Here is an 18,226-nt window from a genome sequence, read left to right as displayed (position 1 = left end):
CTTCTGTAGACGACCAATGATGAGAAACATTTCTTTGTTTTGGCAAAAAAAGTTAAAGCTAAACAAAAAAAAACATAATCAAAACCATTTTCTAACATATTTTTAGCTTGTTTTTTGTTCTTTTCCCAACAGTGAGTATGGGGCATGTCCAGCATCAGTCATTCAATCTTTGAATATTAACCATAAGTTTTAAAGTGCCTCTGCATATAAACAGCAGCATGTTGACAGATCAGCTTTAACTTCTGAGTTGGAGCTCAAAAACCAGGAGCTCCTCTTCTTCGTTCTCTGGTTTTTCTCCTCTGAGCCTCAGTAACTGATGAAGATGAGTCATTCAGACACAGGATGATGTCACATTTATCACTGAAGTTGAAACATTTTTAACTGATAAAAACATGTTTTCTCTTCATCGGGCCAATTCACATTCATCCACATGTTGACTTGATATGCATCAGGTCAGAAACCTTCACACACTGAACCCACTACACTATAAACAATTATCTTGTAAATTAACAGTAAAATACTGTCAGCAGGGTTTCCAGTATTCTACTGTTCATTCTACAGTTCCTCTACTGTTATCTACTGTGATAAAACCACATTCTGAATTACAGAACAATCCTGCATTTCATTGATTTTTACAGTAGACTAAAACACAGTATAGTGTTGAAGCTAGTTGAAATATTGTTGCAGTATACAATGCAGTCATTTTTTGTAAATAGAGCATATTACTGTCTGAAAGCCAATTACTATGAGTTAATAGCTGTTTTCACAATAACCTCAGTCATTTTAATAAACCATATACTGAATGAGTTAGTTAAGTGAAATACAGCCATTAAAAATGTGGACAATATATATATATATATATATATATCTCAATCATATATTTTATGGGAAACGGCAGCTTCCTACAAATATTGCCCAGAATGCATTGTTTTCTACAGTATAACACCTTTTTAATGGAAAACAGTATGTTACTGTCACAATTTGGCTGTTTTCTTACTGCAATCTGTTACAATGTCTGTTACAATCTCCAGCACATTTACCATTATGATATTATTTCTTACTCCTTGTAATTGTATTGTAAATTACAATTGTTGTCATCTTCTTATGTTGGTGATAAAGGAAATAACTTTCATTTCTTTTTCTTTTTTTATTCCTGGCTGTCTGTCTTTCTGTCACAAAGATATTTCCCATAAAATAAATATCGCCTTCTGAGTACTGTCACTTTAAATTAACTTTTGTTTTCTTTTGGTTACCACGGTAACGTCAGGTCGTAGTTGAGGCCGACTGTATTTTTTCCCGGGCTGGACAGAACTCCTCCATAACCATCTTTACGTTCTTTTTCTTTTTTTTAGTTTCAAGTCTTTTCTGCATGAAATAAAGGTGCAGAGTGACGGTAAAGACTTGTTTTCTGTTCTTGTTACAACTTTAACGGATCTCTACAATGTGCAATTTTAAAACACTTGACATCCTCCAAGTTGTATTATTACTATTTAAATCTCTTTCTTTTATTTGTAAACCTTATTATTATTGTTTTAGTATTTGATTTGACTCCACCTGGGTGAAGCTTTTGTTTGTTTGTTGTTGTTTTTTTATTGCTTTCATTCTGTTCTTTTGTGGCGATTTGAAGCATAAATTAATATGTATCTTAGTTATTTTTGTATGTGAACGAAATGACAAAACCCCAATAAAGAGAAGTTGAAAAAAAATGCACACAGTTATATTTCTACTATCAGAAATGTTTGTTTACAAAAAATCTGGTACTGATTATGAGACGTCTTTGGCAAAAAATAAATTAAATAAATAAATTAACTCAAGAGGATATTAGATTAAATGCACTATGACGTTTGAGTGACAGAGGCAGAGACAGGCGGCAACCAGGCCGCAACCAGACGGCAACCAGGCGGCAACCAGGCGGCAACCAGACGGCAACCAGACGGCAACCAGACGGCAACCAGGCGGCAACCAGGCGGGCAACCAGGCGGGCAACCAGGCTGCAACCAGGCGACAACCAGGCTGCAACCAGGCGGCAACCAGGCGGCAACCAGGTGGCAACCAGGTGGCAACCAGGCTGCAACCAGGCGGGCAACCAGGCTGTAACCAGGCGACAACCAGGCGGCAACCAGGCTGCAACCAGGCCGCAACCAGGTGGCAACCAGGCTGCAACCAGGCGGCAACCAGGCAGCAACCAGGCCGCAACCAGGCCGCAACCAGGCCGCAACCAGGCTGCAACAAGGCGGCAACCAGGCTGCAACCAGGCTGCAACCAGGCGACAACCAGGCGGCAATCAGGCGGCAACCAGACTGCAACCAGGCTGCAACCAGGCGGCAACCAGGCTGCAACAAGGCGGCAACCAGGCCGCAACCAAGCTGTAACCAGGCTGCAACCAGGCCGCAACCAGGCCGCAACCAGGCCGCAACCAGGCGGGCAACCAGGCGGGCAACCAAGCGACAACCAGGTGGTAACCAGGTAGACAGAGTTAGTAAAGACGAGCAGAGAACCAGTGACCTGTTGAACCTTCAGGAGTCACCAGCTGATCCATCAACACACACACACACACACAAACACAAACACAAACACAAACACACACACACACACACTTGACCCCAAACTCTCCAAAGATACTACCATGTCAGGCTAAAATGACTAGAATGTGTCTATTTAATGTAATGGTGCAGACGTGTGCAGTTTCCATTCAATCAGAGCCAATCAATCAATATGAATATGAAGCTATTCCATATTCATTGAACACAATCAGTTTCTTTTAGGGAGTTTTTCAGTCCTGATGCCTGACGTCTCGGACTGGGATCAACTGTTGATTCATAAGGCAACATCAAGCAAAGTTTCCCCCACACAATTTACTGTCCCTTATTATTATTATTATTATTATTTTAATTATTATTATTATTATTATTATTTTCAGTATTAAGATAAGAAACAATAAGAAAGAAAAGAAGTGAATCAGCCAATTGAGTATTGAGGTATCAGTGCAACATCAACTAACAAAAAGCAACTAAATTATGATTTGATAATATCATTAATGAGCAATTTCAGACGTTTGAATGAAAGTTGATCCATTCTTTTGTTAATAACAAGAACAAATATGAAGTGGGGAATCTCAAGGCGTATCTTAAAGATGACGACATGTATAAATAGGGCTGGGCGATATATCGATATGAAAGATATATCAATATATTTTTAAATGTAATATGGAATAAGACCATATAGCATATATTGATATAGTTAAAAATATATATTTCTATATATATATATATATATATATATATATATAAATGCTGTCCTTGCTAGGGTTTGTCATATTTAGTTCTTTTGTAATGTTCGTTATTCTTTTATCATACAAATATATTATTTCGGAAAAATATTGGCCTATTTTATTTCATAGGCTATTTTATTTAAGATATTTTTTTTATTTAAATGTGCACTTTATGGAGCTTTGATTTCCTGTTGTTATACAGTATCTATATTCACTTCAATAAACGTTTTCAATAAAACTACTTGTGACATGTCATATTTGACTTTGACTGATAAAAATATCAGGATATATATCGTATATATCGACATTCAGCCTAAATATATCAGGATATGAATTTTGGTCCATATCGCCCAGCCCTATATCAGAGCAACATCAACTAACAAAAAGCAACTAAATTATGATTTGATAATATTATTAATGAGAAATTTCAGACATTTGAATGAAAGTTGATCCATTCTTTTTTTAACAACAAGAACAAATATGAAGTGGGAATGTTTCCTGTTTATTTCCGCCTGTTTTTTATGTTAAATGCATGTATTTCTTCAACCCTTTGATGCAGAATAAAGTATTAAACACCATTTTTTCCAGGACTACCAGTGCTACCAGAATAAATGCTTCTGCCATATGTCACATGAATGTGCAAAAAGTTATAGAACCCTGAAGACAAAGGAACAAATAAAGCAGAAATATAGTAAAACCACGCAAAAACATAAATGCAGTGGTCTTTTTCAACTGAATGTTATATTTTCAGGTCTTGGGGATCAGAGAGAAAACAAATAAACACTCTACATTAAATAAAATGACATATATCACGGATCGTTGGCGATTTGTTAGACTCATGACGGTTAGAAAGAGAATGAAGATGTCCGTACTCGGTCCGGTAGTATTCCTGCAGCGTGTCTGAGCTGCCGGAGCTCATTTATGAATGACTCTATGATGCATTTATCATCCACAAAGAGCAAACATTAAATATTATCACATGCAAAATATAGTGAAAACCAGAAACAGGATCAGCCAGAGAGGGAAAAACACCAGCAGATAGAACAATGTGTACTAATCCACACAGACAGAGGAGGCAGTGTGTGTCTGTAGCTAGCTGTGTGTGTGTGTGTGTGTGTGTGTGTGTGTGTGTGTGTGTGTCTGTAGCTGTGTGTGTGTAGTGTGTGTGTGTGTGTAGTGGGGGGGGGGTATTATTGTATAACGGCAGGCTTAGTCCTTATAGAACATCACAGACTCCTAAAACTGATATATGGTGATTCTCGTGAACATGAGCATTGAATACATATTTTCTTTGCCCCTTTATCACAAATACAATCTAAAGTCACTGTTTAATATGAATTTATAATATATTTGAAAATATTTTAAGGTATTTTCTGACATTTTTAGAGACACGTGAGCAACAAAATTCATCACCATAACACATTTTTAAATAGATTTTTTTTTTTCATTTAATTTTTTTTCTTTTTTTTTTCTTTGGCAAGCACTTAAATATTATATAATAATATACTTTTATTAAAATATACACATATTTTAATGCAAACAATTATATCATTATATACTATACGGGTGATTCTCATGAAAATGGTGCAGCTCATAGCAAAAAATTTAGAAAAAGAGCATTGAATACATATTTTCTTTGCCAGTTTATAACAAATACAATCTAAAGTCACTGTTTAATATGAATTTATAATATATTTGAATTTTTTTTAAGGTGTTTTCTGACATTTTTAGAGACACTGTGAGCAGAAAAATTCATTACCCTAACACATTTTTAAATAGAATTTTTTTTTTATTTTTTTTTATTTATTTTTTTTATTTTCTTTGGCAAGCACTTAAATATCATATAATAATATAATCTTATTAAAATATACACATGTTTTAATTCAAACAATTATATCATTAATAAAATAAAATAATAAAATAAAGTTTTTTTTTTTTTTCTTTGGCAAGCACTTAAATATTGTATAATATATACTTTTATTAAAATATACATATATTTTAATGCAAACAATTATATCATTATATACTATGTGGGTGATTCTCATGAACATTTTGTAGCTCGTAGCAATAATCCAAGAGCATTGAATACATATTTTCTTTGCCCCCTTTATAACAAATACAATCTAAAGTCACTGTTTAATATGAATTTATAATATATTTGAAATTTTTTTGAAAGGTTTTTTCTGACATTTTTAGAGACACTGTGAGCAACAAAATTCATCACCGTAACACATTTTTAAATAGAAATAAAACATTTTAAAATGTTTTTCGTTTTGTTTTTCTTTGGCAAGCACTTAAATATTACATAATAATAATAATAAAATACAATAACATAATTTTATTAAAATATACACGTTTTAATCCAAACAATTCTATCATTACCGTAATATTTAACCATTTTTTCTCATCAATTGCCAGATTTTGTTCTTTATACATTGTTAAAAAAAACATTATATTTGATTATATTCTGTTAAATTATACATTTTCAAACAAATGTATATTTATTTTTATAAAGTTATTAAATATGTATTGTGTATAAGTGTGTGGGGAAACCATGATTTAATTTTTATCTGGATGCATTACAGTAATGAATTTGTGAATCAAAACTATGATTTTAGCACAAAACAATGAATTTTGCCTCATTATGGATATATTGTTCATTCATATAAAAGTGAAATATATTTAGTTTAATAAAGTATGTCCTTATAATCTTCACAGACAGAACTTAGACTGGCTGCAGGAGAATATAGGCTGAGAAAAAGCTTTTATATAACAAGGTCCTCACTGGGAATATTATATTATAGAGGAAATATCAGCATTAAAAACATCATAATCTGGGTTACTGTAGTCCCATGTAGTGCTATTATCTAATATTATACTATAAAAGAGGTTAAAATAGCATTAGGGCTGGGCGATATGGACCAAAAGTCATATTAAGGCTGAATATTTATATATAATTCATATCCTGACATTTTTATCACAAAGTGAGAGCAAATATGACATGTCACAAGTAGTTTTATTGAAACAGTTTATTTAAGTGAACATAAATATATATATATATATATATATATAATAAAAAAAGTACCTTTTTTAAAATCAAAGCTCCATAAAGTGCACATTTAAAAAAATATATACATCTTAAATGAAAATAGCCTATGACATAAAATGGGCCAATCTTTTTCTGATATAAATATATTTATATGAGAAAAGAATAAATAACATTATAAAATAATATATATATAAATATGACAAACCCTAGTAAGGGCAGCATTTATATATACATTTTAATATGCCTAAACATGCTTAAAATGGGTCAATTATGGTCTGTTGGAACATATTAGAGCATCATATGGCCAGAAGAAAAAATAAATAAATAAATAAATATATATATATATATACACACATGAGAAAATAATAACGAACATTATAAAATAACTAAATATGACAAACCCTAGTAAGGTCAGCATTTAAATTTGAATTTTAATATGCCTAAAGATGCCTAAAATGGGTCAATTATGGTCTGTTGAAACATATTAGAGCATCATATGGCCAGAAATATATATAAATATATATATATATATATATATATATATATATATATATATGTTTTATTGAAACCGTTTATTTGAGTGAACATAAATACTGTATAACAACAGGAGTAGCTGTTTTTTCAAATCAAAGCTCCATAAAGTGCACATTTAAATAAAATAAAAAATCTTAAATAAAATAGGCCAATCGTTTTTAATAAATATATTTATATGACAAAAGAATAACGAACAACAACAACAACACAAAAGAACTAAATATGAAAACCCCTAATAAGGGCAGCATTTATATTTAAATTTTAATATGCCTAAAAATGCTTAAAATGGGTCAATTATGGAAACATATTACAGCATCATGCGGCCAGAAATATTTATATTTATATAAGAAAAGAATAACGAACATTAAAGAAGAACTAAATATGACAAACCCTAATAAAGGCAGCATATACATTTTAATATGCCTAAAAATACATAAAATGGGTCAATTATGGTCTGTTGAAACATATTAGAGCATCATATGGCCAGAAATATTTATATTTATATAAGAAAAGAATAACAAACATTACAAAAGAGCTAAATATGACAAACCCTAATAAGGGCAGCATTTATATATAGGCCCAAAGAAAAAGAAAAAATGGACCTATATGGATACATGGTGTAATTCCACATGTATTAACAACACATGTATATATTTTCCATATGGATATATCGCCCAGCCCTAAATGAGGTCACTACAGTCCCTGATGGAGCCTGAGGAGGACTAGCAGGCACCTATAGGAGTCTATGAGGATTAGGAGAGGATCTGGGGCTTTCAGCAGCAGGGTGGACCATCCTGACTGCGGCACCACCATAACAAAGAGACACGAATCCACGGAGACCCTCACACGCCCACCACCATCCAACCCCACCACTGTGATGGGGGACACCGTGCACCACCACCTCCATCACTCCATTATAACAATAAGCTAAATATAGATGCACATCCATGCCCCTGCAGCCGGAGAGCTCCATAAGGCCAAAAATACATGATGAATGCATCTTTGATTAAGGGAGGATGGCGCAGCTGCGAGGTAAACACAGTAAACAACCTTAATACCGCCATGACACGTCATAAATAACAGATATAGAATATTTATTTTGCTCTACTCACCGTTTCGATGTGTCCCGTTTCTGTCACAGAGCACACTGTGTGTGTGCGTGTGTGTGTGTGTGTGTGTGTGACAGTGAGAGTGTGTGAAGGTGAAAATCTCTCCACCTTTCGCTGCTTGCAGAGCAGACTGGTGCCAGTCAGACACAAGCCCCGCCCCCTTCCACAGACGGCTCGGCCAATCAGAAGCACGGAGCAAAAAAAAAGGAAAAAAAAAAACCTTTTCATGTGAATCTGCAGGATCAGGGCTGATGCTGCCTTCACGGGCTGTCGGAAATATCAAGCTTAGTTTTTTTTTTTATATTTATTGAGTTTGCTTTTATTGAGAGAACACACTATACAGGTACATCTAAAAAAAAAAAAAAAAAAAAACCTTTTCATGTGAATCTGCAGGATCAGGGCTGATGCTGCCTTCACGGGCAGTCGGAAATATCAAGCTTAGTTTTTTTTTGTTTTTTTTTATTGAGTGTGATTTTATTGAGAGAACACACTATACAGGTACATCTAAAAAAAAAAAAAACTAGAATATTGTGGAAAAAGTTCAATATTTTTTGTCATTTATTTCAGAAAGTGATACTCATACATTATATAAATTCATTACACATAGGGTCAAATATTTCAAGCCTGTTTTTATTGTCATTTTGATGATTCTGGTTCAGAGATAATGAAAACACAAAACTCAGTGCCTCAGAAAATTAGAATATTACATAGGATCAATAAAAAAAGGGATATTTTAAACACAAATGTCATGCTTCTGAAAAGTATCTTCATTTCTATACATCAATACTTGGTTGGGCTCCTTTTACACACACAGTACAGTGTGTATGTGCTAACAGGCTAACAGTTAGCTCTGTAGCAGTACAGTGTGTATGTGCTAACAGGCTAACAGTTAGCCCTGTAGCAGTACAGTGTGTATGTGCTAACAGGCTAACAGTTAGCTCTGTAGCAGTACAGTGTGTATGTGCTAACAGGCTAACAGTTAGCTCTGTAGCAGTACAGTGTGTATGTGCTAACAGGCTAACAGTTAGCTCTGTAGCAGTACAGTGTTTATGTGCTAACAGGCTAACAGTTAGCTCTGTAGCAGTACAGTGTGTATGTGCTAACAGGCTAACAGTTAGCTCTGTAGCAGTACAGTGTTTATGTGCTAACAGGCTAACAGTTAGCTCTGTAGCAGTACAGTGTGTATGTGCTAACAGGCTAACAGTTAACTCTGTAGCAGTACAGTGTGTATGTGCTAACAGGCTAACAGTTAGCTCTGTAGCAGTACAAAGTGTATGTGCTAACAGGCTAACAGTTAGCTCTGTAGCAGTACAGTGTGTATGTGCTAACAGGCTAACAGTTAGCTCTGTAGCAGTACAAAGTGTATGTGCTAACAGGCTAACAGTTAGCTCTGTAGCAGTACAGTGTGTATGTGCTAACAGGCTAACAGTTAGCTCTGTAGCAGTACAGTGTGTATGTGCTGCTGCTGCAGGAGGTGTTCACTTAGCGATCTCTGTTTGTACACTCTGTACACAGTTAGCGATGCCGGTTAATTCACAATCACTATGTTTATGATCAGTAGAGACTCTGTGCATAATTAGCCATGCTGCTTTCAGCTGCTGACGTTGTGCACAGTTAGCGATGGCAAAAACCAAACGTCACCTCCAGAGTCTCTAAATCCCTCTGGAGGCTAACTAGTAGTGTAGAGGCAGAGTGAGAGGACTTTAGAGAGGGCGTGGCCTGAGACTTTAGAGAGGGCGTGGCCTGAGACTTTGGAGAGGGCGTGGCCTGAGACTTTAGAGAGGGCGTGGCCTGAGACTTTAGAGAGGGCGTGGCCTGAGACTTTGGAGAGGGCGTGGCCTGAGACTTTTGAGAGGGCGTTGCCTGAGACTTTAGAGAGGGCGTGGTCTGAGACTTTGGAGAGGGCGTGGCCTGAGACTGTAGAGAGGGCGTGGCCTGAGACTTTAGAGAGGGCGTGGCCTGAGACTGTAGAGAGGGTGTGGCCTGAGACTTTCCCCTAGTTGAAACACGGCTACAGGTAAGGCCCAGCCCAAGAAGATGACTTGCAAAATGTCTATCTCTGGCTAAAACTATTAGATTCACATCATATGATTATCTTAGCACTGTGTGTCTATCAGAAAGCTACTTTATAAACCTAATATCCACTTTTGTCCTTTTAAAAGTTTAGTTTTTTTGGTAAATCAGATTTTAAAAACTTAGTTCTGGGCTCTTTAAGTTGCTGCTGGCTCATTTTACCAAACAACAGCTTTTGACCCTGTTTCTGTGTTTTGCAAACAGATGATGTTGTCCAGGAGGCTCCTTCTCTAAACACAAAGTCAAAGGAGAGCGACAGTTTGTTTTGTATGAAGCGTGTCACTCTGTCTGAAGGGAACAGAGTCGAAGATCAATGTTCATTTCATGGTTGTTTGACCGGGCATTAACTTGTTTATGGTTTAGCATTTACACCAATGCTATAACAGGGGTTGTCGAATATTAAAAATACATTGTAAGTATATTAGCACCAGGCAAAAACAGCCCCTTTACCGCCATGTAGCTGAAAATAAAAAGAATCTCGGGAATGCTTTATATTAAGGTCCTTGCAATAACCATTAATCAAAAAATAATAAGGCCCTTGTAAGTCCTTACAAGATGCCTATTAACATTATTGTGTGTTTATAAGCTTATATAAGTGTTAATAATGGCATTACAAACACCCATGACCCACCCATTATGTCTTTGCCATGCCTTTATTAATCTTATTTTGTTTGCTTATTGATATTAAAATATACTTTATTGCCCATCTATTATAAGTTAACTATAAGTTAACTATGCTTTTTGCAACTACCGGATCTAAAGCGAGAGCAATGCCTTATTACTTGTTAATTAATGGTTATTAAGGACCTTATTATAAAGCGTTACCAGAGTCTTTTACCAGCCGAACAACCCCATGAACAACTCTTTTAAGATCCAAGAAATAAATGACAGGTGGATGGTATTTAGAAATGGCTGCTATTTCAGCACCATGGACAGCACCGTGGATTTATGAATACACAGCACAGCTAACAAAGACTAATATATTCATCTAACTAACCTCTCTCTGCTTCCAGGGGACGGAGGAGAGGGTTAACGAGGGCAGCATTTTGATCATCGAGCTAACGAGGAGGGAGGCGTTCCCTCTCATCACCCTCACACTGCCGACTGTTTCCAGTGTTCTCAGAAGACTATTATTCATAGATCAGATCAGATGTTCTCTAAAGGTAGAACCGGAGCCAGAGCCTTCAGTTATCAAGCTCCTCCTCCAGTTTCTGGGAGTCAGAGACCTTCTCCACATTCAGGAACAGTAATTAACCCTCTGGAGCCCACAAACGCTCCAAATACAGTCATGACGTAAAAACATTCAGCAGCATGTTCCCTGCTGTCAGCTGAACTCTAAAGTTTTGGCTTTTACACAAGTTTCCATGTTGAATTTAATGCATTAACCCTTTTTCAGCAAAGGTGAAAAAAACAAGTGTAATTTTCCCTTTTTTTTTGCAGATATTTTCAAACTCTGCAGTGTGCATTCAGCATTTTTAATGTAATCTTTTATGTTTTTTTGTGATTTTTGTGTGTTTTATATGTGTTTTTTGTCTTTTTATGTGTTTTTTTGTGTGTTTTTGTGTGTGTTTTATGTGTTTTTTGTAATTTTTTGTGTGTTCTTTGTAATTTTTTTGTGTGTTTTTTGTAAAAAAAATGTTTATGTTTTCGGTGTGTTTTTGTGTGTTTTGAGTGTGTTATGTCTTTTATGTTTAAAATTAAAAAGTTTTTTTGTGTGTTTTTTTAATATATTTTTTTTCCGTGTTTAAATGTTTTATTAAATCATTTTTTGTGTGTTTTGGTGTGTTTTTTTTTGTGGTTAAATCTCGTAAAGTAACTAAAGCTGTCAGCTAAATGTAGTGAAGTAGAAGTATAAAGTGACATAAAATGGAAATACTCAAGTGAAGTACAAGTACCTCAAAATTGTACTTAAGTACAGTACTTGAGTAAATGTACTTAGTTACTTTCCACCGCTGCCTGACTATGATATGTAGTCGACCGTGTGGACAAATTTGTCAGTTTATTCAATATGTGTTCACGTCACCAAACAGAGAAGACAGTTATCTCTCTGCTCAGCACATCATGTCCCTGACCTGTTAACAAAACTTTCAAAACCCAAACTCCTGCCTTGATAGGACCTGCAGAGATATTATTGGAGACACAGATATTACAACAAACAATAAAATATAAAACATGAAGGAAAGAGGAAGTTTATGGAGTAAATGTATTACATAGTTTAAATGTATTTAGAGGAATCATAGTTTGAAAACAATATCAGCACATGATCATTGTATCAAAGGATCTTCCATGATTAATCAATAAATGCACAGAGAGAGGGAAAATACACGGTTAGTGAATTACGTATGTCAACAGATAGTGACTTACATCCACAGAGACAGAATAACAGATAATTCTAACAGTCTTGCAAAAAGTTAGATGAAGTATAAAAAAAGTTAGATTTTGTTTTGAACATGAAATGATACGATGCATGCAGCAATATGTCGTTCACACTGTGGTTTTAGGGTTCTTCCACCAAGTCAAACTTCCACTACTTCCTGTTATAGCAGGTACTTCTAAAAGATTTGTCACTTGCTCTGGGCTGTTGTTGTTGTTGCAGTAACATCTGGATCGTTTTTATTGGTGGAGCTCCTTCTGTTGTCAGATCTCAGGTGGAGAATCAAGAGCAGATCTGAATACTTCTATTCAATGACGATCCAGTCGGTAAAAACAGAGTCCAGGTACAGACAGATAATCCAGACAACTTCAAAACCCAACAAAAACCTTCTTAAATCTCTCCAATATAAACTAAAATAAAATAAAATAAACTAAAATAAGCTAAACTAAGTACTCGTCTCACTCACATGGATTTCAGCAACAACAAACTGTCACACTGTGACGATCTGACAAGCTCAACTGAAAGACTTTTAAGGTTTAAATCCTCACACTGATTGGCCCAAATGAGAAACAGGTGAATGGAAGGTGTGTTTCCACTATAGTCGAATACCCAGAATGAGGCGGGTCTCCCTCACCGAAACGCCTCTAATTTGAATATGAGCCTTCCTAGCAGCCGTTTAATTGGACTTTATTGTCTCTGTTGAAGTGCAGGGGGATTTTTCTCCCAGTTGCCAAAAATGATACCAAAGATAGTTTCGTTCAGGTAAAAAAAATACAAATTGGTCAACAAAAAAAACAAATTGGGTGGGTTTCTCCTACCAGTTGCATCTTCAATCTGATCAGGAGTTGTCGTCTTGTTTCCAGCAGCAGGTGAGAAGGCTAACTGAACTACCACCAAACATTTAGTGCCATGCCTTTCCAGTGGGTGTGCAGCAGAATATGGTCCCCCTAGGAGCACTTCCTGAGACTTTGGTTCCACCCACCTCTGCTGGTCTGGAGGGCATTTTGTGAATGTGTTCTTGTAAATGTTGGGATTTGACACAACACACATTGTACTGCTACAGAGCTAACTGTAGCTAACTGCTGCTAATGGCGGTAAGAAGGAGTCGCTGGATTAGTCTCCAGTCGCTTTCTTGAAAAATAGTCACTAAGGGGGTCTGAAAAGTTGCTAAATATAGCAACAAAGTCGCTAAGTTGGCAACACTGCTTTGCCCGATTTTATAAACGGCGCGTGTTGTTGTGGTGTCGAGTACTACATCACATCCTGCTTAGTGTTCTATCCAATCAGCAACCAGGCTTTTTCCAGAGGAGAATAAAGACCCTGCTCTTCTACAGGGACGAAAAAAGTCCAGACTAAAGTCCAGACTAAAGTCCGCTCCGGACGGCTCATATTCAAATTAGGGGCGTTTCGGCGAGTGAGACCCTCCTCCTACAAGCTGACTCTCATTGTGGAAAAATAAAAAGACTGACGTGAGATGAATACACTGAGAATTTTCTCTGATTGGACAAAACAATTCTTGATTTGCATTTAATTTTGTGGACACAAAATGACCAAAAATACATAAAAATGACCAAAAAACCCCCAAACAAAATTACTAAAAATGACACAAAATGACAGAAAAAAAATAAATTACTTTAAAAAAGACACAAAATTACCAAAAAAGACATAAAATGACCAAAAAGACATAAAATGACCAAAAAACCCCAAACAAAATTACTAAAAATGACACAAAATGACAGAAAAAAAAACCTAAATTACTTTAAAAAAGACACAAAATTACCAAAAAAGACATAAAATTAGCACAAAAGACACAAAATTACCAAAAAATAAACAAAATTACCAAAAAATAAACAAAATTACCAAAAAAAAAAGATTGGGCGGTAGTGGAAACAGCCCTTTGTTCTGTCATTTGATGTTTTTTTTCTCCCTATAATCAAAACGTTAGTGGAATTAGTCATTTCTGCATCCCAGACTCTCATTCATCCTGATGGTGTATTAAAGGAACCCAACGACCCGATCCGACCAGCTGGTTGGTTGACTGACTGACTGTATGACTGTCAGAGTTGCAGGCTGATGAAGCTAGCTAGCCAGATGACTGACTGACTGCTGCTGAGGCCAAGGTTTCTATAGGATTATCTGGGATTATGGCTCCCATTTGATTTGGTGAGTTTGTTTGTAATCTCTCAAACACCACACACTGTCGACAGTACACAAGCACAACATCACAGTAAACAAACATCGAGATGTCAAACGTCTATTTATTCAAACATTAAATCATTCATGTTCCCGGTGCAGCGTCTGATTGCATGTTTTCATCAGTAAAACCAATCCGGCAGTAATAACTGACTCCAATCTCAGCGGTTCACCTTCTCACTCTTTCAGGATTTATCAGGATTTTATTCTTCCATCTATCTTTAGAACATAACGTGCATACAGAGCAGCAACTATTAGGGTTATGGTCGTCAGTATTTTGGCTATTTTGTTTTTTTCTGGAGGCCGTAGTGGGCCTTTATGAATGAACTGGAGATGCTGGAGATAGGCTCCATGTGTGTCAGGATATCGTGTTGTGAAGTTGTCGAAATAACGCTGCAAAGTTCGACTATTTTAATGTTTCGTGGTGATTTTCAAAGTGGTCATGTGACCTCTGATGTCATGCTATCTCAAAGAAAACAGGCTCTAGGAAATGAAACATTGCAGGAAATTAAATAATGTGCAGATAAATGAAAGTATGGCTCATCAGATTTGTTTCATTTTTCAGGTTCTCTTTCCTTGTCTCGTGCCTACATTACCCAAAATGCAACTTGACTACTGTAGCCTCTAGTCTGAAGCAGAATAGCCGTAGTCTGGTAGTCTCCTCGAGGACATTTATCAGATTTCATACAGTGGTATTTTGACTCTGTGAATGAATGAGATAATCAGTTAAAAGACAAAAGACAGAGAGAGGATCTCTGGGAAGGAGTGGAGTGATAAGAGGAGGAATGATACAGCAATAGAGGAGAGAGAGAGAGAGAGAGAGAGAGAGAGAGAGAGACAGACAGAGAGAGAGAGAGAAAGAGAGACAGACAGAGAGAGAGAGAGAGATTCAGTGACAGATTGAGTTTGGATAAGAGACGAACAAAGATGCTGATGAGAGAGAGATGATGCAGCACGCATGATATTACATAACAGAGTCAGAGCAGGAAGGAAGGAGGGAAGAGGAGGAGGATTGATGGAGGATAGATGGAGGATAAATGGAGGATGGATGGAGGATAGATGGAGGATTGATGGAGGATAAATGGAGGATGGATGGAGGATAGATGGAGGATTGGTGGAGGATAGATGGAGGATAGATGGAGGATGGATGGAGGATAAATGGAGGATAGATGGAGGATAGATGGAGGATTGATGGAGGATGGATGGAGGATGGATGTAGGATTGATGGAGGATAGATGGAGGATGGATGGAGGATAGATGGAGGATGGATGGAGGATAAATGGAGGATGGATGGAGGATAGATGGAGGATTGATGGAGGATAGATGGAGGATGGATGGAGGATTGATGGAGGATGGATGGAGGATAGATGGAGGATAGATGGAGGATGGATGGAGGATGGATGGAGGAGAGATGGAGGATGGATGGAGGATGGATGGAGGATAGATGGAGGATGGATGGAGGAGAGATGGAGGATGGATGGAGGAGAGATGGAGGATGGATGGAGGATAGATGGAGGATGGATGGAGGATAAATGGAGGATAGATGGAGGATGGATGGAGGATAGATGGAGGATTGTGGTGTTTTATTTTGTGTTTTGGTCTTGTTAGTTCCTGTTTTATTTTGAAATAGGAACTCTCCTCTTGTTTCTGGTCACTTGTACTTCCCCGTGTGTCATCTGTCTGATTGTCTCTCCTAATCACTGATTGTGTTCACCTGGTGCTCCCTTCCCTCCATGTGTTCCAATAGTCTGTGTTCACCTGGTGCTCCCTTCCCTCCATGTGTTCCAATAGTCTGTGTTCACCTGGTGCTCCCTTCCCTCCATGTGTTCCAATAGTCTGTGTTCACCTGGTGCTCCTTCCCTCCATTTGTTCCAATAGTCTGTGTTCACCTGGTGCTCCCTTCCCTCCATGTGTTCCAATAGTCTGTGTTTACCTGGTGCTCCCTTCCCTCCATGTGTTCCAATAGTCTGTGTTCACCTGGTGCTCCCTTCCCTCCATGTGTTCCAATAGTCTGTGTTCACCTGGTGCTCTCTTCCCTCCATGTGTTCCAATAGTCTGTGTTTACCTGGTGCTCCCTTCCCTCCATGTGTTCCAATAGTCTGTGTTCACCTGGTGCTCCCTTCCCTCCATGTGTTCCAATAGTCTGTGTTCACCTGGTGCTCCCTTCCCTCCATGTGTTCCAATAGTCTGTGTTCACCTGGTGCTCCCTTCCCTCCATGTGTTCCAATAGTCTGTGTTCACCTGGTGCTCCCTTCCCTCCATGTGTTCAAATAGTCTGTGTTCACCTGGTGCTCCCTTCCCTCCATGTGTTCCAATAATCTGTGTTCACCTGTTCACTGGGATTTTGTGTTCTTTATTATTTTTCCCCCTTTAGTCCTGATCCAGTTATACATCGTGTTTTAGTAGAATCTTTTATTTTTCCTATCAGGTTTTGTTCCTCCCTTTTGGAGCACTTTAAGTTTTGTAGGTGTTATTACTTTAATAATAAAAGGAACACGTGGAGGTATCAAGACTTTTCAATATGACAAAAATTAGATGTGGAGGCATGACAAATTTTCAATATGGCGGCCATTTTTAAAGATGGCCACCAGTGACGACTATTTTCAGATTAAATTTCACATTAACAATTGATAGTAGGTGATAGAAACATAAATTTTGGTACAGTTATAGCCAAAGACATTGGGAACATGTAGAGAGATCAAGACTTTTCAATGTGGCGGCCATTTTTCAAGATGGCCGCCAGTGACATCCGTTTTTAGATGAAATTCCACATTAACAATAGATAATATGTGATAGAAGCATCAAATTTGATGGCAGCCATTTTTCAAGAAGGCCACCAGTGACAACTGTTTATAGATAGATAATACATAATAGATTTCACATTAACAATGGATAATATGTAATATAAGCATCAAATTTGGTACCGTTGTGGCCAAATGCACAAAACAATACAGATATGGACCCTCATAAATGATAAATATGGCATTCATTTTCCAAATTGGCTGCCAGTGCCATCTTGAAAATGGCTGCCATATTGAAAATTCATTGTGCCTCCACATCTAATTTTGTTCCACATGTCTTGTACCAAATTTGATGCTTTTATCATAAAATGCAAAATCCTTAGATCATTTCTAGCTAAGCTGCCCCACTATGTAGTTTCCAGTTTCTTTCTGGTGCATATTGGACAGCAGTTGACTTCAAAGTAATGGCATCTCAGATTGTTTAAAGTGCACACACATCTGTGCAGGATTTAGGCCACACAGCCCAGTTGTTGGAGTTGAAACCATTTTTTTTTCAGTCTGGATCAATCCAAGAGGAGTTTAACTCTTTTACCATCCGATGACCTAAATAAGGAGAGAACCCCTGCAGAGCCGAGGCTTAGTGGAGGGATTGACACACTGATACACTGGATATGTCATGTTAACACTGCTACACACACACACACACACACACACACACACACATTAACTCTATGGATTCATGGGCCATGTATATATATACACCACTTAAAACATGTTTAAATACCATGTTGGTGTATTTTTCACCTATATGACCTGATAGTAATTGATTTTTTATTCTGACTTACTGGATCAACATTTAGAACCAAAAAGAAACAAAGAAAA

General features: G+C 36.9%; 1 protein-coding gene across 1 annotated transcript in view; it reads right to left on the bottom strand.

Annotated features, from left to right (window-relative positions):
- The window catches only part of map4l (microtubule associated protein 4 like), a 153,890-nt gene extending 145,823 nt beyond the window's left edge, over positions 1–8,067 (bottom strand). The window contains exon 1 of the mRNA XM_059344977.1: positions 7,967–8,067. The gene's annotated coding sequence lies outside the window, so the exon portion shown is untranslated. The remainder of the gene's footprint in view (positions 1–7,966) is intronic.
- Positions 8,068–18,226: the final 10,159 nt, after the last annotated feature.

The sequence above is a fragment of the Centropristis striata genome, chromosome 11, assembly GCF_030273125.1.
Source record: "Centropristis striata isolate RG_2023a ecotype Rhode Island chromosome 11, C.striata_1.0, whole genome shotgun sequence".
In the NCBI taxonomy this organism is placed as follows: Eukaryota; Metazoa; Chordata; class Actinopteri; order Perciformes; family Serranidae; genus Centropristis; species Centropristis striata.
The sequence above is the reverse complement of the archived record's forward strand: the minus strand, read 5'-3'. Positions and strand labels throughout refer to the sequence as shown.